At 41.8% G+C, this 18,635-nt stretch overlaps 1 long non-coding RNA gene across 1 annotated transcript; it reads right to left on the minus strand.

The window, feature by feature from the left end:
- Window positions 1–10,808: 10,808 nt before the first annotated feature.
- Window positions 10,809–14,776, minus strand: LOC131416821 (uncharacterized). Its single transcript, XR_009222636.1, has 3 exons — window positions 14,231–14,776; window positions 12,940–13,051; window positions 10,809–11,247 (listed from the first exon to the last, which is right to left on the minus strand). It is a non-coding gene; the product is annotated as an uncharacterized LOC131416821 (long non-coding RNA).
- Between the last annotated feature and the right edge of the window lie 3,859 nt (window positions 14,777–18,635).

Raw genomic sequence — 18,635 nt, forward strand, 5'->3', positions numbered from 1 at the left:
GGGATGCAAGGCTGGTTCAATATTTGAAAATCAATCATTGTAACCCATGATACTAAGAGGTGAATGACGAAAAAAAAAAACATGATCATATCAATTGTGCAGCAGATGATTCTGACAAAATCAAACACTCATTCATGGTAAAAACACTAAACAAACTAGGAATAAAAGGGAACTTCCTCAAATTGATAAATAACATCTATGAAAAACCCACAGCTATCCTCGTATCTTGGGCAGGGTAAGGATGTCTGTTTTCACTGATGCTATTTGAGATTGCACTAGAGGTTCTAGCCACTGCAATGAGACAAGGCATGGAAATAAAGGGCATACAGGTTGGAAATGAAGAAATTAAACTCTCTCTAATTGCAGATGACTTGACTGTGTCTATGCAGAAAATTCCAAAGAATCAACAACAACTAAAAAAATCCACTAGAACTAAATGAATTAATTAAAGTCCCAGGATACAAATCAACATTCAAAAATCAATTGTATTTCTATGTCCTAGCAACAAACAAATGAAAACCAAATTTAAAAATACAATACCATTTACAGTCATTCAAAATGGAAATACTTAAGTGTAAATATAACAAAACATGTACAGGACTTACATGCTGAAAACTACAAAACATTGATGAAATAAAGATTAACTAAATGGAGAGATATCAAATTCACGGATTAGAAGACTCAATATGGTAAAAACGTTAATTCTCTCCTAATTATATGTTTAATACAATTCCTATAAAAATACCAGCAAGATTTCTTTGTAGACATAGAAAAGATTATTTTAAAATGTATGTGGAGGGCCAGCCCCATGGCTTAGTGCTTAAGTGCGCGCACTCCGCTGCTGGTGGCCCGGGTTCGGATCCTGGGCACGCACCAACACACCGCTTCTCCGGCCATGCTGAGGCCGCGTCCCACATACAGCAACTGGAAGGATGTGCAGCTATGACATACAACTATCTACTGGGGCTTTGGGGGAAAAATAATAAATAAATAAAATTATTAAAAAAAAGATGTTCTTTGCTTATTGTTAATCTTTCTACACTGTAATAAATTAAAAAAAAAATAAAATGTATGTGGAAAGGCAAAGAAATTGCAATAGCTAAAACAATTTTGAAAAAGAATAAAACAAAACGGAAGGAATCACTCTACCTTATTATACAGCTCAAGACCTGGAGGTGTTGTGGAGGGTTGGCCACGTAGCTCGATGGGCCAGAGTAGAGGGCTCAGAAGCAGCTCCACACAGTTATGTCCATCTGATTTTTGAGAAAGGTGAAAAAACAACTCATTGGAAAAAGGATTGCCTCTTTCAACTAATGCTGCTGGAGCAATTGGATGTCTACAGGCAAAAAATATAAAAAATAGAAAATAAAGAACCTCAACCTAAATCTCACACCTTTTATAAAAATTAATTCAAAATGAATAAAATTTAAATGTAAAACATAAAATTATAAGGCTTTTAGAAGATAACAGGAGGGCCGGCCCCGTGGCTTGGCGGTTGGGTGTGCGCACTCCACTGCTGGCGGCCCGGGTTCGGGTCCCAGGCATGCGCCGATGCACCGCTTCTCTGGCCATGCTGGGGCCGCATCCCGCGTACAGTGGCTGGAGGGATGTGCAGCTATGACATGCAGCTATCTGCTGGGGCTTTGGGGGGAAAAAATAAATAAATAAAATCTTTAACAAAAAAAAGAAGATAACAGGAAAAAATTGGGAGGAATTAGGGGTTCATGAAGACGTCTTAGACATGGCACTAAAAGTACATTCCATAAAAGAAAAAATTGATAAAGTGGACCTGGACTTCATGAGAGTTAAAAACTTTTGCTCTACAAAATGCCCTGTTAATGGGCCAAAAAAACACTAATTACAGATGGGAGAAAATATTTGCAAACCACATAGCTGAAAAAGGATTCATGTCTAGAATACATAAAGAACTCTCAAAACAACAGTAAACAAATAGGCAATTCATTTTAAAATGGAGAAAGACAGGAAACGTTTCAATAAAGAAAAGGTACAAATGGCAAATAAGCACATGAAAAGATGTTCAACATTATTAGACATTAGGAATATGTAAATTAGACCATGATGAAATATCACTGCACACCTATTAGGACAGCTAAAATAAAAATAATGCCAATGCCAATGCTGGAGTGGATGCAGAGAAGGTGGACTTCTCACGCATTGCTGATGGGGACATAAAATAATACAGCCACTCTGTAAAACAGTTTGATAGATCCTAAAAACAAAACAAAAAACTAAACATACAACCCAGTAATTGCATTTATCCCAAAGAAATGTAAACCTATAAAGAGACCCAAACCTGAACACAGTTGTTTAAAGATTTATTTGTAACAGACAAAAACTGGGACCGACCAAATTGTCCCTCATTGTTAAACAAACTAGTACATCCATACCATGGAATACTACTCAGCAAAAAAAGGAATGAACTATTGATACATATGATAATTTGAATGAATCTCAAGAGCATTGTGCTGAGTGAAAAAGGCCAACATCAAAAGGTCACACACTTATGATTCCATTTATATAACATTCTTGAATGACAGATTAGTGGTTGCCAGGGGTTAAGAATGAGGGGGAAGGGGAGTGATTGTGACTATAAGGGGGTACTGGAGGGAGATCTTTGTGGTGATAGAATAGTTCTGTATCTCGATTGCATTGGTGGTTACCCGAATCTACACGTGTGACATGGAATTGCGCACATGCACCCAAACACACATACATTGTCAGAGTCCTGGTTTTGATATTGTACCATAATCATGCTCTACCCTGCTCTACACTACCCTTGCAACTTCCTGTGGATCTATAACTCATTCAAAATAAAATTAAAAAAAAAAAAAGCCACAAGGCAGATGTTGAATTTCTTAATACCTCCAAACCTCAGCCTTCTCATCCTTAAAATGGAGATAAAGTGTGAGACCAGGGGCCCGCCCAGTGGCATAGCAGTTCACTTTGCACGTTCCCATTTGGCGGCCCCCCGGTTTGCAGGCCACAACATGGCTTGCTAAGTGGTGCATAGGTCCCCATCAGCCACGGCACGGAGCCTGTGACATTTCTGTGTTAACTTAAACCCGTCTGATCTGTAAGATGAAATGGGAAGTGAGGGCTCCCACCACTGCCTGCCCAGGAGGGTGGAAGATCATACAGGGAGAGCCCAGGAGCCTGCGGATTCAACTCCTTGGAGTCCAAGACTTCAGGTCTGGGCTTAGTATATTGTAAGCACTCAGGAGAGTACTGACAAAGCATTCTCCCCAGTCAAGGTGTCTTTTGTGGAGAAAGGCACCTCATTTCCTTACTTTCCATTTCCTTTGTGTTCATTCAACAGATGCTTAGGGAGCACTTACTATGTGCGGGTAGTGTGGGAGTACAAGGGTAAAGCAGGCACAGCTGCAGCCCACAGAAGCTCAGGAGCTGGGGGAGAGAGAAGACATGTACACACTTAGCTGTAACAGAGAAAATGGCATGTAGCGTAGAAGAGTTTCGTCACACTGCTGTGGAGATTAGGAGTGGATGGAGTAAGGATGGGTATCCAGGCAGGCTTCATGGGAGAGGAGATACTTGCGTGGGACTTTGAAGGATGGGGAGAATTTGGACATGTTCATTTCACCCGTAGTGACATTAGCAAGGGCACAGAGTAACACACAGAGAATGGTTACTCATTTGAGGTTGCTGCTGTCCAGGGTGGGAGAAGATGAGAAGTGGGAAAGTAGACAGAGTCAGAGTGGACTCTCTTCGGTCTGCAGTGGGGAGCCACGACGGGCTCTGTAGCAGGGAACTGATCGACTCTTCGTATCACATCAGGAAGGTTCCCACAGCTGCTCTCTGAAAGATGGACAGAAGGGAGTTGTGAGGCAGACAGCCCAGTTAGGAAGCAGGAGTAATACTGCTCTCAGGTGCATCCCAACCACCAAACTTACTGCAAGTTCACAGAAAATACTTGTGGAATTTCGGGGAATTTATTCATTCGTTTACAAATATTTCTTGCATTCCTACTATGTGCCAGGTGGTTTGGGAAAAATGAAGGGAACGAACTCCAAAATTAGTGTCCTGAGGGCAGAAATGGAGAAGAAAGAGGATGGAACCCATAGACATGGAAGGCATAGACTCAACATGGCTTGGCAATGGTCTGGATGGAAGCGGAGGGAGCAAGAGTGGGAAACACAACTTGGGCAGGATCCAGAGTGGCAGCAGTTATCACAGAAGCAGCAGGTGTGGAGGGGAATTTTATTTTATTTTTATTTTGTTTATTTATTTTTTTGGTGAGGAGATCAGCCCTGTGCTAACATCTGCCAAACCTCCTCTTTTTTTTTCTTTTTTGTTGAGAAAGACTGGCCCTGGGCTAATATCCGTGCCCGTCTTCCTCCACTTTATAGGGGACGCCGCCACAGCATGGCCTGCCAAGCAGTGCGTCGGTGCGCACCCGGGCTCCAAACCGGCGAACCTGGGGCCTGCAGCGGAGCGCGCGCACTTAACCGCTTGCGCCATGGAGCCGGCCCTGAGCTCAATTTTAGATGTGTTGAATTTGAGCTTCTGGCAAGGGAGCCCAATAGAGCAGCCCAGCAAGCACTGCATTTGTGAGTCCGTCGGGCCTGGAAACAGAGCAGAGACCATGGGAGTTCATGAGATCACCCTAGAGAAAGGTGTGGGCCCCAGGTCTACACCTTGGGGTAAGAAGAGAACAGGGCTGTGGTAGATTGAGTTATTGTTTACACATATGTGGCAGCCCACACCGCCGAAGGATTAAGCGTCTCTGCTCTACAGAACTCAGAAGTGGCCGTAAGAGTTACACAACCAATGAAATAACATGGGTCACTTCTCACCAGAAACTATAGGATTCACTGTGTGGTTTACCATGTCTCTTTTCTTTCTGCCTTAAGACCAGCAATGTCCCGAATGGAGGCTTCTCCAGCAGCCAGGGTCCTGGAATGAAGAAGGTGAGTGGTAGGACTGTAGCAGCCCACAGTGGACATGTACACGAGCCAGAAGCAGACCTTTTGTTGTTGTAAGCCACTGAGGAATGGGGGTCATTATTTACACAGCATAACCTCGCCCGTCCTGACTGAGACGAGGTCAAGGACAGATCCTTGGTGAACACAGGGAATGGAAAGCAGAAGAGAAGATGTGGGAGGGACCCTCGGAGGAGCATGAGAACAGGGGTACAGGAGGGACAGAAACTAAAGTGTCATCTTAATCTCATCCAGGTTTACCTTGTTGATCAATACCATTGTTCTTGGTACAACTCCTACTTAGGGCAATTGAGCGATTCTTTCAATATTTCAAACATCATATTCCCTCCATCCCAGCAATCCCACGATTCTATAGATACCTTTGCAAAATGACGTACGTACAAGACTATTCAATGCATCTTTATTTGTGTTAGCAAAAGACTGGACCAACCCAAGCATCCATTATTGGAAGGTCGGTTAAAGACATTTGGGCACAGCCATACACTGGAATATCTAAGTATCAATATGAGAAGTCACTATATATCTTAGTGACATATATAAAGTAAAATAAAGTGAGACTAGATTTTGCTGCAATAATACTGCCTAGCAAATTTGCGCACCAACCCGCACCGCCCCCCCACCAACTAACTGCTTTAAAACAACATTTTCTTGCTCACATATCTGTGGGTCAGGCTGCTTCCCGATGCTTCAAGCAGCCAGTCAGGTTCAGGTGCACTCCACACGACTTTTTTCTGGGACCCAGCCTGAAGGTACACAGATGCTCCTTGGGGCAAGCTCTTGTTATAGTGGATGGCAGGAGTGCCAGATGTCTAGGGGTAACTCACCACACCTCCTAAAGCCTCGGCCTGGAAATGGAGCACTTGCACTTCTGCCCAACTCCCATTAGCCAAAGGAAATATGTAGTCAAACCCCAAGTCAGCAGAAGGGAAGTCAACCCCACCACAGGGGGGAGAAGTGAGAAGAGGGAAGATTCGCTGAGCAACAATTAAGCAGAGATGCATATGAAGCTGAGCTCAGAGAGACTTAAGGAGGGGAGCACAGAGCCTGGGGCAGGCAGGAACAGGGGTGAGAGGGGACACTGTCACTGAATGACTTTTACACTTTATTTATTGAGCCTATTAATGCTTTAAAAGTTGATGTTTTTGAGCCACGTGAATAAAATTTAAGTAACTCAGAAAAAAATCCACACTGTGCTTCATACTTTGATTGTGAACACCCAGAGGGCAAGAGCTGTACCCTGGTTTCCACAGCGCTATGTGCTTTTCATGCAGGCTTTTTTTTTAAATTTTTTTATTTATTTATTTTTTTCCCCCAAAGCCCCAGTAGATAGTTGTATGTCATAGATGCACATCCTTCTAGTTGCTGTACTAGACGGGGCCTCAGCATGGCCGGAGAAGCGGTGCGTCGGTGTGCGCCTGGGGTTCCGAACCTGGGCCGCCAGCAGCAGAGCGTGCACTTAACCACTAAGCCATGGGGCCGGCCCCCATGCAGGCTTTTAATGTATGCAATATATAAATGCTGATGATGTCATGATGTTTTCTCACATGCCACCTCCCCCATGAAGCCTTCCCAACCCTGCCCCCTTCTCCAGGTTGAAAAAGTTTTCCCCATTCTCAGAACGTTTTGATATTCTCATAGCTCCAATCACATGGAGACTTGGGGAACAAATTAGCCATATATTTGTCTTAATTATCCAAACCACCCTTGGTCTTCCCCCTACCTCAACTGGCAGGCTGTTGAGGACAGGAATTGTATTTCTCTATCTCACCCTTTTTGGCACATATTAAGTGCCATAACCTTTTTTTTTTTTTTGAGGAAGATTGGCCCTGAGGTAACATCTGTTGCCAATCCTCCTCTTTTTCTTTTTTCTCCCCAAAGCCCCAGTACATAGTTGTATATCCTAGTTATAGGTCCTTCTAGTTCTTCTATGTGGGATGCTGCCTCAGCATGGCTTGATGAACGGTGTGTAGGTCCGCACCCAGGATCCAAAGCAGCGAACCCTGTACGCCTAACCCTGGGAGGCGTGAACTTAACCACTACGCCACTGGGATGGCCCCAACCTTTTTTTAAAACTGTTTTTTTAAGAGCAGTTTAGGTTTACAACAAATTGAGAAGAAGGTACAGAGATTTCCCATATACCTCCTGCCCTCACACATGCATAGCCTCCCCCATTACCAACATCACTCACCAGAATGGTATACTTTTTTACCAAGGGTGGACCTACATTGACACATCATAATCACCCAAGGTCCACAATTTACCCTAAGGTTCACTCTTGCTGGTGTACATTCTATGGGTTTGGACAAAAGTATAATGACATATATGCATCACTATAATATAATACCAAGTATTTTCACTGCCCTAAAAATCTTCTGTGCTCCGCCTATCCATCCTTCCTTCTCCCCACCCCTATTAATAACCTGTGGTTGAGGAGAGTTTAAGACATGAAACTTTAAAGCATCTTACCTCAATTTGTGTTTATGGATGTTTAATTTCTCCCTTGTAAGTTAGGTACTGATGTTTGAAGTCATAGGGCTACTTATCTATAAAGTGAATCTAGATGATACTTAGAGTTATTTTGAGGTTGTAAAGTGCTGTCGGGTCCAAACGCCAACTAGTGTATTACTGTGTCAGGGGAAGAGGGAGAATCTCCCTCTGCCCTTTCCCTTAAGGTTCTTATGGCTGGCCAAATAATTAACAAGACAGGTTAGCAGGAGAAAATAATACCAAGTTTGATAACATGTATACATGGGAGAAAGCAGAGATACTGCGTTTCTCAACACAATAGCAGAAATTCTCGTCTTAAATACCATGTTCAGCCAATGACAAAGGAGGATGTTGGGGGTGGGGGGAGTCAGTTACAGGAGATTACCACTAAAGCACAGTAAACAAGAGTAAGGTTATTATGCAGATTTAAGGCCTCAACTTCCACATTGATAAGCCTCTAGAAATGAGGCCATCCCCTCCCCTTCCCAAAACAGAGAGGGAGATACCTTTACAAATGGAGATTTCCCTTATAAATGTAAATGATTGTCTGGCAACTCCTCGAAGGTCCATCCAGAGAATGTGGCCAGAGAGACAGAACTTCTGATAAGATGGGCTTGTTGGTGCCTTTCCTATTGTAACATTTATCCTACATTATCTTTACAGCCATCATGATAGATCTGTTCCAGGAAGGAGCCACCATGTCAAATTCTTTATGCAGTTAGTGGGGGAGGTCAAATGTCCTCAGAGAAAACAACCAAGGTAAAGAGATAGATTTCAGGGTGGCCAAATCTTGATCTCCCACAGCTGAATGCGTACAGATTGGTGGCCAGTCTCTTAGCTGAGGAACAGGAAAATGGCTGCCTGAATTCATTTACATTCTGATTTTCTCTCCTCTCTGGAGGTTTCCACCTCTGTGTGAAATGGATACGGTCCTCGGGAATTGCTGGGAATCAGATGTCACATTCTGATCTCAATGAGTTACTGGCTTTTCTCCTTTTTCACCTTAAATTGAAAGAGGAGAGATGCAAATTCTGCCCCCCTCACGAGAAGCAGCTCCCCCTGCCACCCAGCTCTGCATCTAGTCGGTTCCGTGACTCTAAAATCGCCTCGGGGAGCGTAGGGAGCGCGCTGCAGGAGCGCGTGGTTTGGTGGGTCTGGTGCTGTCTCCCCCTGGATCCACCCCCAGGAAGCGCTGTCTCCTGCCTTCCCCCTCTGCGCGCGTGGCCGGCGGGTCTGCGCGGAGATTGGCAGGGCTGTCAATCAAGAGGCCTCCAGGGACGGGCGGTGTCAGGCTGCGCCAATTAGGAGCGGCGAAAGCTTTTACTTCCCATGGAAAACACACAAAGGAGTGTGGCTTTCAGAACACCTGGCTGGCGGATAAAAAGGGATGGTACTTATAGTTCAGATTACTATATACAAGTTGTCACTTCCGATTGGGTAATGCTGCTATTCTTTTTGATGACAACCGGAAATACCTGTCTTTTATTAATAAAAAACAAGACATGGTTCATTCTAAAGATGCCAAGCTTTTGATGTTTGTACTTGAATGCTTTCTGGAAGCTTCTATATTTATGGCCCTTCAGAATGCAAAGTTTTTAGAAATGTAAACCTTGGTACTTTTTGAAGTGTAGACATTTTCTGGGCTGAAGAGTGTAATGCATCAACGTGAGCTAGAGCCAGTCTCAGTACCTTCTTCATCGGGCTGTTATGAGGGTTACGTTATATATGTGTACACAGTAAGTATTCGATAAATACTGGTTGTTATTGCTGTTGTTATCACCGCCATCGTAGAGCCCGAGCATCCTCACTCTGCCGCTAAAGCTGAGCGCACAGCAGCCTCCGGGCTTCCGGTCCCTAGTGGGCAGGATGGAGCTTCACGCCTGCCCCACAGGGCCGCTGTGACAGTTACACGAACGCTACACGGGACAGTGGTTGTTTCAAGAAGCATAAGAGACTGCTAATATCTTGAATCTTTTCCCAAATAAAGCTGAATCCAGGATAGCCTGATTCATTTCAGAGAAGAAAAATTCCATCACTCTTCATTTTCATTTCACTATTGTTAAGGATACTCCATATTTAGTCTTTTCTCCATTTCCGCCGGTGTGAAAAGGTACTTTGCAGGTCTGTTCTTTGCATATAATGCTGAGTAGTGCCACTTCAGAGCCTGGCCTTAAAAATTATGTCTTAAGAATTAACAAAGGAAGTCCAGAAAAAACCAAGGATGTAAGGGTTAGAGAGAATGTCCTGCATCATAAAGTATTTAAAATAACCTGTTTTGAATAATCTAAACTACTTAATCTAGTATAATCATGTTTACGATTAAGTTAATTTAAAATAATCTGATTTTAAGATGGTAAGTTGAGAGTGGTCACAAGACACTTCCCTCTGCTGTGTGAAGGGAGTGTGGTGTGCATATTTATAACAGTTACCAATTTGTCGTGTCTGTGATTAAAATAAATTTTTCCTTGCAAGTGTTATTTTAACACAAAAGCTTTAGGAATTGTTACCACGTCCTGCCAAAAAAACCCAAACACAATAAAGGACTTTATTTCTACATAGTTATCTTAGTTGATAGTTTGTTGCTGGGGTGGGGTACTATTGTAATTGACATCTCTGTATTCTTAATAGATACTTTTAAGTTTTATCTGTTAAATCTGAAGAGGATTATTGGCCCCATTCTCTTTTCCCACATGCGTGATGGAAAATGGGTTTGTTATTTAACAATGAGTTTGTTCAAACTCTTAGTTTGAACTCTGCTGATTAAGAAATTGTGATCATTCAACCTGCTGAGGACAGAAATTAACTTTGTTCCATCTAGAAATTGTTTTTAAAGACATCACATTTTTTGTACTTGAATATGGTGGACATTACTAATTTCAAAGTAATATCAGATATTACAGCCAGCCCTGGTGGTCCAGTGGTTAAGATTGGCACTCTCCTCACTGCGGCCTAGGTTCATTTCCCAGTCAGGGGACCACACCGCCTGTCTGTCAGTTGTCATGCTGTGGCAGCTATGTGTTGCTGTGATGCTGAAAGCTATGCCACCAGTATTTCAAATACCAGCAGGGTCACCCATGGTGGACAGGTTTCAGTGGAGCTTCCAGACTAACACAGACTAGGAAGAAGGACCTGGCCACCCACTTTAGAAAAAATTGGCCATGAAAACCCTACGGATAGCAGCAGAGCATTGTCTGATAGAGCACTGGAAGGCGAGAGGATGGCACAAAAAGACCAAACAGGGTTCCGCTCTGCTGTGCACAGGGCAGCTAGGTGTCAGACTCGACTAGATGGCACTAACAACAAATCAAATATTACACTTAAAATTACTTTGTCAACACTTAATTCTGGTTGGAAAGTCATAATACAATTTGGTGAAATTTTAATTTTCATAAATTCAAACAGGCCTTTCCCCTATTTGGAAAGAGTCAATGGAGAGGCGGGAGAGGAAAGAATAAGAATGAGAGGAAAGAATGATAAAATGTTTCGATAAGAAACGTGAGCCCTGAGGTCATCAAGAATATCAGGTAGCAGTTTTTGGTGGGCACATTTGTTGACTTTCCACACAATGATAACAACATCTTGCTTCTGTCAATATGTGTAAAACTCCTTCTTACAAGTTCTCATCTCATTCCCTAAAAAGGGAGACACAAATCCCATCGGTCGCTGTATATAATTCTCCGTGATGTGATCTCCTCTTCTATTTCAGTCACAGTCCTGGGCAGTCTAGTCTTTACCTAAAGGCTAGGAGGTTAATCACCACCATTTTCCTTACCTAAAATCACTGGGGAAGAGAGGAACCAAGAAAACCAAAATTGATTAATTTACACAAATACAAGCAAAGACAGAAGTATGAATATTTACTACAGTTTTCCTTACTATAACTGGTCAAAGGCCGTAAGTAATGTTTCTAACTCCTTCTTTTGGTACATATTCCATCTTACCTCTACCCTCAGCTGGCATCACAGCTGATTAGGGGTTGTACCTGGTGGGTGACTAAAAATTTTATTCCAGAAAGGTCTGAGCCCTTAGGGTCTCATTTTTATTAGGTCACTAAAATCTTCCATTGACTTTTACTACTGGACATGGAAGCACTAAGAGTCACACACGCCCCCTATGAGACCCCCTAGGATCCAAACATGGTTATCCCTGCCCACATTTCAAATCAGCAACACATTTCCCTTTGGTAGTCAGGACCAATCACCCAAGCCAGTGCAGTAACTCCCTTAATTGCCTGTTGGTTCCATGGAAGAGCTGAAAGTAGCTAGGAGGCAGTCCTAACTTCCAGTTAAGTCAAATAATTATTGTGTGCCCTGTGGAAGCATTCCTCCCCTAGGAGCTAAGGACCTCTACCCTGACTGTGCCCAACATCATGGGGATCAGAAGCAAAATTTTTGCAAGTGAATTATTATGTGTAAGAATGAAAAGTTACTTCACATCCATTTGGATAGCTACTATAAAAAAAACAAAACAGAAAATAAGTGCTGTTGAGGATGTGGTGACAAGGGAACCCTTGTGCACTGCTGGTGGGAATATAAAATGGCACGGCTGCATTGGAAAACAGTGTGGAGGTTCCTCAAAAAATTAAAAGTGGAACAACCATATGATCCGGCAATTCTACTTCGGGGCATATACTCAAAAGAATTGAAAGCAAGGTCTGGAAGAAATATTTGTATACCCATGTTCACAGCAGCATTGTTCACTATAGCTAAAACATGGAAGCAACCTAAGTGTCCATCAGTGGATGAATGGATAAACAAAAAGTGGTAAATACATACAACGGAGTATTATTCAGCCTTTAAAAGGAAGGAAATTGTGACATATGCTACAACATGGATCAACCTTGAAGACATTATGCTGAGTGAAATAAGCCAGTCACGAAAGGACAAATACTGTATGATTCCACTTATATGAGGCACCTAGAGTAGTCAAATTCATAGAGACAGAAAGTAGAATGGTGGCTGCCAGGGGTTGGAGGAAGAGGAGAATGAGATGTTAGTGTTTAATGGGTATGGGATTTCAGTTTTACAAGATGAAAAGAGTTTGGAAGATGGATGGTGGTGATGGTTGTACAACAATGTAAATATACTTAATGCCACTGAATTGTACACTTAAAAATTGTTAAGATGGTACATTTTATGTTCTGTGTATTTTACCACCAAAAAAAAAAGAATAATAGGAGCCACTTTGAATTCCACCTGTGATTTCCAGTCCCAGGCTTCTGGCTATAGGAGAAAAACAGCCCATATGTTGCTCCCTGGCTCTAAGCATGTGCTGCATCCTACAGGACAGTCTCCTGACCTTGCAGGCATTGGCTCTCAACTGGCACAAAAACTAAGTCTTTTATAGGCCACACCAACATTCTAAAAGCCCCATAGCTTTCCAAAGATGCTGAGGCTTTGCAATGCCCCGGTGAAGGGGGCATTCTCTGTGCACTCCAGGGGACATATTGGGGGAGGGAGTTCAGGCAACTCACCCACGAGAAATTCCCTCCAACATGTTTAGGTCTCTCAGCCTGGGCTCTGTCCTCAATATCGTTGGGGAAGAGGGAGAATCCCCCTCCACCCTTTCCTTTAAGGTTCTTATGGCTGGCCAAACAATTAAAAGACAGGTTAGCAGGAGAACATAATACCAAGTTTAATAACACGTATACATGAGAGAAACCCAGGAAACTGAGTTTCTCAACACAATGGCAGAGATTCTCATCTTAAATACTATCTTCAGCTAAAGACAAAGGAGGATGTTGGGGGTGGGGAGGGAGACAGAAATTACAGTAATCAAGAGTATGCAGATTTAAGTTCTCTCCTTCCATACTGACAAGAGTCTCCACAGATAAGGCCATCCCTCCCTCTTCCCAATACAGAGAGAGAGATACCTTTACAAACGGAGATTTCCTTTATAAATGTAAATGTTTGTCTGGCAACTCTTCTCAGGGCCACCTAGAGAATGTGGCTAGGAAGAGACAGAATTTTCGATAAGATGGGCTTGTTGGTGCCTTTCCTATTGTAACATCTATTTTACATTATATTACAGCCATCATATGATAGTGGCTCTTTCCTGAAACAGGTCTTCTATGTTAAATTCTTGAGGCAGTTTGGGGGAGGTCAAAAGTCCATCAGAGAAAATCATTAAGGTAAAGAGTCATATTTCAGGGTGGCCAATTTTCATCTCCTACAATATCAAGGGCTCTCAAAGTACAGTCCCAGACCAGGGGGAAACTTGTTAGAAATGAAGGTTGTTGGGTCCCACCACAAACCTACTGCATTATAGTCTTTCAGGGCGGGGTCCAGGAACCTGTGTTTTAACAGGCTCCCAACGCACTGAAGAACAACTGCTTGATGTTCTGCTAGGAATGTTCTGCCTCTCAGCCTCATTGAATTCAGGTTGCAGTCAGCCAATCAAACAATCCATTAAAGCCACTTCCAGCTGCTCGTGCTAATACATCAAATCCAGAATTCCTAGTAAATGAACCCATATCTCTAAATTCTGCCCAGTCCAACAAAATGTTCTGTTCTCCTTGATCGAGTGCCGTTGAAATCCATTTCTATGGATTTCTCCAGATTTTAGCAGATGTAAGTTATTGAAATCTTACAATTCTTTCAGTATTGGTGTATACGCTATTTCCTCTGGCTTCAGAAGTTTTAGCTGTCTCCTTGGGGCCTGCTGGGATCTGACTCTAGTTAGGGTCTGAAGGCAATGAGGAGAGATGGAAGTGGGGCTGGAAGAAAATTGGTAACAAAGTGACTGCCTCAGATGAGGTCACTCACTGGTCTTCAAGCAAGGAAAGGCTTGGGTTGAATATGGGTCCCAGGTTCTCAGATTTATCCAAATTCTCCCAATATCCTCCTCTTCAATTCCTTTCGAGTCATTGCAAGAGATCAAATTTGTTGAAAAGGCTAGAGGGACAAAAATGGGAAGATAGTGTTACTGAGAGATAAGGAAGTGATACTGGCCCTGGCCTTGTGATGGAAACCACGACCCCAGTTAGCCCTGTGGCTGGTAGAGGAGCTGTCAGCAGCAGCAAAGCCTCCTCTTTCCTCCCACCTGCAGCTCTCACTCATTGGCCTCCCTGGCAGAAGCTAATTGGGCTGTATTTGACAAGGGAACCTGGGAAATGTAGTTTTGGGGTTTCTATCTCTGGAAATTAGGAAAGTTATAGCACAGGAGTTGTGAGGCAGAGTACCCCCCAGACAATAGCTGGCTGTATTTATATATTCTTAAATTATTCTTAAAGAAAGTATGCAGGCACAGGTAAAAATTCAAACACTACAAAATAGGGATATAATAAGCCTCTGCCTATCCCTCTTCCTCCTCAGAGGAAATGGTGGGGTTTTATTTTTTTTTTTATAAAAGTTTATTTTATTAATTTTTTGTGTGTGAGAGGAAGATCAGCCCTGAGCTAACATCTGTGTTAATCCTCCTCTTTTTGCTGAGGAAGACCGGCTCTGAGCTAACATCTATTGCCAATCCTCCTCGTTTTTTTTTTCCTCCCAAAGCCCCAGTAGATAGTTGTATGTCATAGTTGCACATCCTTCTAGTTGCTGTATGTGGGACGCGGCCTCAGCATGGCCAGACTAGCAGTGCGTCAGTGCGTGCACAGGATCTGAACCCGGGCCGCCAGTAGCGGAGCACGCGCACTTAACCACTAAGCCACGGGGCCGGCCCTATTATTATTATTTTTTAAATATATGTTGCTCTAGAGATATCCTACATATACACAAGTTATGTGTGTTTTTGAGGACTAGAGGTGGACAGTGATGGTCTTTTTCTTGAGGTTATTTGGTGAGACTCAACCCCCAGATACTCATCAGACGTTAACCTAGATGTTGCTATGAAGGCATTTTGTAGATGTGATTAAACCTAGATCATCCAGAATAATTTAGGCAGGTTGGGGGGCTTGAGGTAATCCACTGAAAGGCCTTAAAATCAGGGCTGCGGCTTCCCTGAGAGAAGCAGCTTCAGCCTGTGTCCCTAGGTTCTAGCCTGCCCCTCCTGACAGCATGGCCCATGCCCTTCAGGCTTACACAGCCAGCCCCACTACTGCGCAAGCCAATTCCTTACGACGAGTCTCTTAATGTATATTTTTCACTAGTTCTGCTTCTCTAGTGAACCTGAATGATATACTTGCTTTATCACATATTTATCCATCTCTCTATCTGTTAGGCCAGTGTATTTTTAAATGTATTTCAACATAAATTTCAGCCATCATACATTTCCTCTAAATACTTTACCTTGCATATCATTCACTTGAGTCTAACTTTTGTTTACATTTTTCTTTTCATGTAAAATTTACATACACAGTAAAGTCTCAGAAAATGGTGGATAGGAAGATCCAGAGCTTGTTTCGCCCGTTGAAATAACCATTAAACTGGAAAAAGGGATCAGAGTCCACTATGGCAGAGCTCTGGAATGTGATCAGACGTTTGACGAGCGGAGAGACTGCTGAGCAGCTGACACAGCTCCCCTGCCAGCATTTATTAGAAGATTTAAGGAGACATACACATCTTTTATTTTAGAGCCATATTTTTAAAGGAATTTCTATTAGGCCACAGGCTGACTGCAGAGATAATGGTACAGAAAATTCAGTGACCAGACACAACAAGAAAAAATAAACTTTGAAAAATATTTTGGAAAAGTCACTTTGCAAACAGACAACTGCAGCCCTCCACAAGAAACAAAAGCAATTTCTGAGGAGGGGGAATCTAATTCCAGAGTTACCATATCATAATACTCAAATGTCCAATTGAAAGTAAAAAATTACAAAGCATACAAAGAAACAGGAAAACATGGCTCATTCACAGGAAAAAAGGATTTGAGAGAAATTATCTCTGTGAAAGCCCAGATTTTGGGATTACTACTCATAGATGTTAAATCAACTGTCTTAAGTATGCTCAGTGACTAAAAAACAAAACAAAAGAAAAAACTATGGAGAAAGATTAAAGGAAATCAAGAGAATACTGTATGAACAAATAGGGAATGTAAAAGTGAGATAGAAATTATGAAAAGGAACTAAATGGAAACTCTGGAGTTCAGAAGTACAACAGCCAAAATGAAAATTCACTACAAGGGTTCAGCAGCAGATTTGAGCAGAAGAAAGAATCAACAAACTTGAAAATAAGCCAGTTGAAATTATCCAGTCTGAGGAGCATAACGAAAAAAGAATGAGGAAAAATGAACTGAACCTGAGGGACCTGTGGGACCAGCAAAAGTACCAACATATGCATCAAAGGAGTCCCAGGAGAAGAAGAGAGATAGAAAGAGGAACAAAAAAATTTGAAGAAATAATGGTGAAAACTTTTCCAAATTTGATGAAACGCATAAATCCACACGTCCAAGAAGCACAACAAATTCTAAAGAGGATCATCTCAAAGAGATCCACACTGAGATATATTATAATCAATCAGTCAAAGCCAAAGCCAAAGCAAGAAATTTGAAAAGCAGAAAGAGAGAAACAACTTGTCACATACAAGGGATCTTCAATAAGATTAACAGTTGATTTCTCATCAGAAACCATGGAGGCCAGAAGGCAGTGGGATAACATATCTGAAGTGCTGAAGAATAAAAACTGTCAACTCAGAATTCTATATCTGGCAAAACTATCCTTCAAAAAATGAAGTAGAAATTCAAACATTCCCAAACAAACAAAAGCTAAAGGAGTTAGGCATTAGTAGACCTGCCCTATAAGAAATGCTAAAGAGGGCCAGCCCCAATGGCCTAGTGGTTAAAGGTCAGTGTGCTACACTTTGGCAGTCCTGGTTCGGTTCCTGGGTGTGGAACCACACCACCTGTCTGTCAGTAGTCATGCTGTGGCGGTGGCTCACGTAGAAGAACTAGAAGGACTTACAACTAGAATATACAACTATGTACTGGGACTTTGGGGAGGAAAAAAGAGAGAGAGGAAGATTGACAACAGATGTTAGCTCAGGGTGAATCTTGCCCAGCAAACAAAAACAAAAACAAAAACAAAAACAAAAACAAAAACAAAAAACCACTGAGAGACAATAAGAACAGATTGTTTAAAAAAAGAAAGAAAGAAAGAAATGCTAAAGAATCCATCAGGCTGAGATGAAAGGAAACCAGGCAGTAACTCAAAGCCATATGAAGAAGGAAAGAACACTGGTAAAGGTAACTACATAGATAAATATAAAAGCCACTATTTCTGTACTTTTGGTTTGTAACTCCCCTTTCTTTTTCTATATGATTAAATGGCACATGCATAAAACAGTAATTATAAATCTATGTTTAAACGGGCACACAATGTATAAAGATGTGATCTGTGATGATAACAATGTACAGAGGGAGACATGGAGAAGTACAGGAGCAGAGTGTGTGTCATGGAAACTAAATTGGTATTATTCACACTATGTTGCTATAAGTTTAAGACATCAATTGTAATCCACAAGGCAACTGCTAAGAAAATAACTGAAAAATATATAGAAAAGGAAAAAAGAAGGAAATAAAAATGATACACTACAAAAAAATCAACTAAATACAAAAAAGGCAGTAATGGAAGAATTGAGAAACAAAAAACATATAAGGCATACAGAAAACAAATAGATAAATGTGGAAGAAAATCCCCCTTCTGAAAACTACAGAACATTGCTGAAGGAAATTAAAGAAGACCTAAATAAATGTCAAGACATTCTGTGATTCTTGGATCAGAATATTGTTAGTATTGTCAATACTACCCAAAGCAATCTACAGAATCAGTGCTATCCCTATTAAAACCCCAATGGCTTTTCTTGCATAAATATAAAAACACAATCTAAAATTCATATGGAATCTCAAGAGACCCTGAACAGCCAAAACAATCTTGAAAAAGAACATAGTTGGAAGACTCGTACTTCCTGATTTCAAAACTTATAACAAAGCTACAATAATCAAACAGTGTGGTACTGGCATAAGGATAGGCATACAGACCAATGAAATGGAATAGACAGCCTGGAAATAAACCCTCCCATCTATGGTCAATTGATTTTGGACAAGGGTGCCAATATCAGTCAATGGGGAAATAATACTCTCTATAACAAATAGTGCTGGGAAAACTGGATATCCGTTTGCAGAATGAAGTGAACTTTTACCTTGGTCTAGATGCAAAAATTTACTCAAAATGGATCAAAGGCCTAAATTTAAGGGCTAAAACTTTTAGAAGAAAATATATGAGAAAATCTT

The sequence above is a fragment of the Diceros bicornis genome, chromosome 18, assembly GCF_020826845.1.
Source record: "Diceros bicornis minor isolate mBicDic1 chromosome 18, mDicBic1.mat.cur, whole genome shotgun sequence".
NCBI lineage: Eukaryota > Metazoa > Chordata > Mammalia > Perissodactyla > Rhinocerotidae > Diceros > Diceros bicornis.